Source organism: Myotis davidii, unplaced genomic scaffold (assembly GCF_000327345.1).
Source record: "Myotis davidii unplaced genomic scaffold, ASM32734v1 scaffold362, whole genome shotgun sequence".
NCBI lineage: Eukaryota > Metazoa > Chordata > Mammalia > Chiroptera > Vespertilionidae > Myotis > Myotis davidii.
The window spans coordinates 3,246,336-3,251,443 of record NW_006297152.1 but is presented as its reverse complement, the minus strand read 5'-3'; the positions used below and the strand labels follow the sequence as shown (position 1 = coordinate 3,251,443).

The 5,108-nt window shown below is 42.7% G+C and overlaps 1 long non-coding RNA gene across 2 annotated transcripts in view; it reads left to right on the top strand.

Moving 5' to 3' along the window:
• Positions 1 to 1,513: 1,513 nt before the first annotated feature.
• The window catches only part of LOC102752415, a 148,760-nt gene continuing 145,165 nt past the window's right edge, over positions 1,514 to 5,108 (top strand). For both annotated transcript variants that reach the window (XR_436144.2, XR_001515384.1), the window contains exon 1: positions 1,514 to 1,609. This is a non-coding gene — a long non-coding RNA (uncharacterized LOC102752415). The remainder of the gene's footprint in view (positions 1,610 to 5,108) is intronic.

Sequence of the window (5,108 nt, the reverse complement as noted above, 5' to 3'; positions counted from 1 at the left end):
ATCCCTCCAGGTGATCTAGGCAACTGCCCGCGACCAGAGCCGGTCGCCCTGCACCTCAGCGTCCCGGTGCAGTCGCCTTTGGCCCTTCCCTTGGGTGGAGGGTAGAGGGGTGCAGCGAGGAGGCATGGCGGTGGCAAGGAGAAAGAGGCACGCTGAGAGAAGGGGTGCGAAGATTCAGGAACTTAGAACTTATTGGGAAGGCCCGAAAAGGCACGATAACTAAATCAGTGTTGCTATAGAAACCTGTTTACTTCTCCTTTTCTATGAGCGTTTTGTCTCAGCGCAGCTCTCCTCTCCAAGAGGCTGAATCGGTTCTCTGCGGGTCGTACCCGCTTTTGGAGATAGGAAGTAGTCTGGAGAATGGGGAGTCCCTTTCCTAACCGTCTGGGGCCCTTTAGACCGGATGCCGCACGTAATTACCCCGCCCGACCACCGCCGGGCCCTGGGAGGCGACCTGTGCAGCGAGCAGGATGCGCATGGGCCCGCAGAGCAACTTTCCCTGGCTCCGCAGGGCTGAGGGTTTCCTAGGAAGCTGAGGGGGCTTAGCGGGGTGAACTTCAGTTTAGGGTTTGGCACCGGCTTCCAGGTTAATGTTCTGTTCGCTTATCCTGGTTTCCCAAGGGCGCTCAAGGGCCCCGAGCCTAGCCTTGTTTGTATTTGATCGCTCAGCCGCAGGTGCAGACAGTTCTAGGAGCTCTTGGTCAAGGCTTCCCACCATTCTTTAACATGAACTGTCTGGTTTACGCTCAGAGAAGCAGGAAAGGCAAGCGTTGCAGCCCTTCATCTGCAACAGAACCTGTTCACAATATTTTATTCTGAAATCTCCAGGCAAGCCTTGTTTCCTTTTGTCCCTCCTCCCAATACCCACCCCCCCACCGCCAAGCAATTGTGGGAGGAAACAGGAACTAAGATATCTATTAGAATTATGCTTCTTTCTTTTTTAAAAAAGAAATATATTTTATTGACTTTTTTACAGAGAGGAAGGGATAGGGATAGAGAGTTAGAAACATCGATGAGAGAGAAACATCGCCCAGCTGCCTCCTGCACACTCCCTACTGGGGATGTGCCCACAACCAAGGTACATGTCCTTGACCAGAATCGAACCTGGGACCCTTCAGTCCACAGGCCAACGCTCTATCCACTGAGCCAAACCGGTTAGGGCTGATTCCTCTTTCTTAAGGAGAAAAAGACTGATATTTGCCACTGGGCTCTTGCTCTTTAATAACCAACAGCAATATTCACTTGTATTGCAAATGAAACTGCTAGATTACTTTTAAGTTCCTCTAGTGCCGTGGGCTTCATACTTCCAGCGAGAGAGTATGAATTGGCTGCTTGGGGAAAGCGCATGACTTTGTGGTCCGCTGGACACATGGTCCCCCTTGCTGTACTCTAAATAGTGCCTTTTGTGACCTGGCACAGTCAACACTTCCCTTAAAGCGACAGTGTGATCCGTCAGTGCAGCGTGGCCTTGTATGGAATGTCACATACTGCATGCTCCATGAATAATGGCATCATGTATACATTCCATTTGTCTTCCAGGCAACTCCAGAGTTAAACCTCTCTATCCAGTTACCGTATAATCCAGATGAAAACCTGAAAGTGGAACATGGTAGGTAATTTCAGCCTTGTAAAGTAACCAGTTATGAGATGTTGCTCTTCATGTTTAATTTAGGCAATATATATATTTAGAGAGGGCTTAATAAAAATAAAAACCATCCACTATTTTGTGTCAGGCACTAAGAGAAAGATAAATAAGGAATTGGTGCCAATGTGCAATGTTTCCATTTTCCTCACTGATCCTGCTTCCAGTGTTGTCCCAGTTCTAAACTCTGACTTCTATTTTATCCTTTATGTATTAATTTGCTAGGGCTATGGAAACAAAGTACCACAAACTGGCTGGTTTAAACAACAGAAATGTATTGTCTCACAGTTTTAGAGGCTAGAAGTACAAGGTCAAGGTGTATGCAAGGCTATGCTCTCCCTGTAGGTGCTAGGGAAAGTTCTGAACGTTCCAGGCCTTTCCCCTGGCTTCTGATAGTTCCCTGGCTTGTAGCAGCACAGCTCCAAACTTTGCAGGGCATTTGCCCTTGTGTGCCTTTGTCCAAGCTTTCCCTTTTTATAAGGACACCGATCATATTCTAATCCAGTATGACCCTGTCTTGTAAATTTACAATGACTCTACTTCCAAAAAAGGTCACATTTGGAGTTATTTGCGGGGAGGGGGAGGTTAGACCTTAATATGAATTTTAGAGGGGACATAATTCAACTCATAACACTTTAGTTCAATGTTTCTCAAGATTGGCCCACTGACCATATTTGTCAAAATCATCTAGATGTTCTTTTTAGAAATGAAGGTCTCTAAGCTTCATCCTAAGACGAGTGGTTTTCATAGAGGGGGAGTGTTTTTTGCCCTTGGGGATATTTCACAATCTTTGGGGCAAAGGTGGTACTGGTATCTAGTAGATGTGTAATGCTGCTAAACTTCCTACAATGCACACGGCAGTCTGTCCAACAAAAGATGTTCCCACATAAAGTGGCAATAATGTCAAGATTGACAAACCCTAAATCTACATTTTGCCAAGCATCCCAACTTCTTAAAAAAAATTTTTTTAAATCCGCCGAAACCGGTTTGGCTCAGTGGATAGAGTGTCGGCCTGTGGACTGAAAGGTCCCAGGTTCGATTCCGGTCAAGGGCATGTACCTGGGTTGCGGGCACATCCCCAGTAGGAGATGTGCAGGAGGCAGCTGATCGGTGTATCTCTCACATCGATGTTTCTAACTCTCTATCTCTCTCCCTTCCTCTCTGTAAAAAATCAATAAAATATATTTAAAAAAATTTTTTTTAAATTCATTTTAGAGAAGGGAGAGAGAGAGAGAGAGAGATAGAAACATCAATGATGAGAGAGAATCATTGATCGGCTGCCTCCTGAACGCCCCACACGGGATCAAGCCCAAAACCTGGGCATGTGCCCTGACAGTTTCAAACCGTGACCTCCTGCTTCATAGGCTGACTCTCAGCCACTTAGCCAGACTGGCTGGGCACATCCCAACATTTTGTACCCACACTAAAGTTTGAAAAGTACTACACTCCTAAACAAGAAAATGCTAAGTGAGTTCACCACCACTAAATGTTGAAGGGACTTCTTGAAGAAGAAAAAAAAGATGAAAAACCTGAATAATAAAATGTATCAGGGATTGCTGTGAATGTAAATGGATTAAATGTTCCAATCAAAACATGTTGGGTGGCTGAATAGAGAAGGAAACAAAACTCACACATGCTGCCTATAAGACACACACATGGAAAGACACACTCATTGAAAGTATCAATGGCCCTAGCCGGTTTGGCTCAGTGAATAGAGCGTCGGCCAGCAGATTGAAGGGTCCTTCCTGGGATCAGTTCCAGTCAAGAGCACATGCCTGGGTTGTGGGTTCAGTCCCTATAGGGAGTACACTGTATGGGGGAATGTATTTGCTAATGATACACCTGACAAAGAGTTAATTTCCAAAATATATAAAGACTCATACAACTTAACAAAAGTAAGACAAACAATGCAATTAAAAAGTGGGCAAGGGGCCTAAATAGACACTGCTCCATAGAGGACAGACAGATGGCCAAGAGGCATATGAAAAAAATGCTCAAAGTCACTACCATCAGAGAGATACAAATTAAAACGACAATGAGGTATCATCTCACACCTGTCAGAATGGCTACCATCAAAAAATCAACAAACCACAAAAACTGGCAAGGATGTGGAAAAAAGGGAACCCTAGTATATTGCTGGTAGGAATGCAGATGGTACAGCCAGTATGGAAAGCAGTATGGAGTTTCCTCAAAAAATTAAAAATGGAACTGCATTTGACCCTACGATCCTGCTTCTAGGAATATATCCTAAGAATCCTGAAACACAATCAGAAAGAATATATGCACCCCAATGTTCATAGCAGCACTACTTAAATAGCTAAGATTTGGAAACAGCCCAAGTGCCCATCAGTAGATGAGTAGATAAAAAAGCTGTGGTACATTTTACACAATGGAATATTATACAGCTATAAAATTCCATTTCTCTTACCCTTTATAATAGCATGGAGGGACCCAGAGAGTATTAATCAAAGCAAAATAAGCCAGTCAAAAAAAAGATAAGTATCATATGATCTCACTCATATGTGAAATCTAATGAACAAAATAATAATAAAAAAAATTCAGAGACATAGAAGCATGGAACAGACTGATGAATCTCAGAGAGAAGGCCAGTGGGTGGAGGGGGTGAGGTGGGAAGAGATTAACCAAAGAGCTTATATGCATATATGCATAACCCATGGACACAGACAATAGTGTGGGGAAGATATTCGTCACCTCTCTTATTTATTAGCCTTTCTAATTATGATAAGTTAATCTAGTTAAATATTGCTGCTTAGCCATTCACACGATGTACAAGTCTTACTCTAACGTTGGTATTAAATTGGTAGCTCATTTACATTTTAAAACTGATGCCACATTACATTATTTTTTATCAACTGTCTACATTTTCTGCCATTTGCCTATTGAAAACTAGCCAGTCTGTGGCTTGACAAAGCAGTGCTTTGCCTCCTCCAATCCACTAGTTCTTATTTTCTGAGCGACTGATTTGTCTATTTCATCTATTGCTTTCATACCTTGCAGTCACTGCAGCTATTCTCTCAGTTTTTTTTCTCCTCTTTTGGCATTTGGAAATATTTTTAGGTTACATTAGTGTAGTCTTAAGAGCAGAAACAAGAAAATGGTAGTGTCATAAAGGGCACAAGAACCCAGGGGAAAATCTTAAAACGTCCATGAAAATGGGTCACTGGAAATTGGTAGGTATTGCAATGTATAACAGATTGAGAAATTGATGCCTCTAAAAAATTGTTTCCCTTTTAGAGAGAATCTCCCATTTTCCTGGTAAGACTTCAATACAGATTTTGCATCAGAACAGGCAAATTGTTCAGATAGTACTTTTTTTTTTAATCCAGAGATTATAAAATCAGAATTCTTTTTTTTTATCCTGCATTATCCTTACTGGCTATTACATTAGCCCAGCTGACTATTCTTCTAATGACCTTTTGCTCGTTTTCTAAAGTCAACTTTTCAA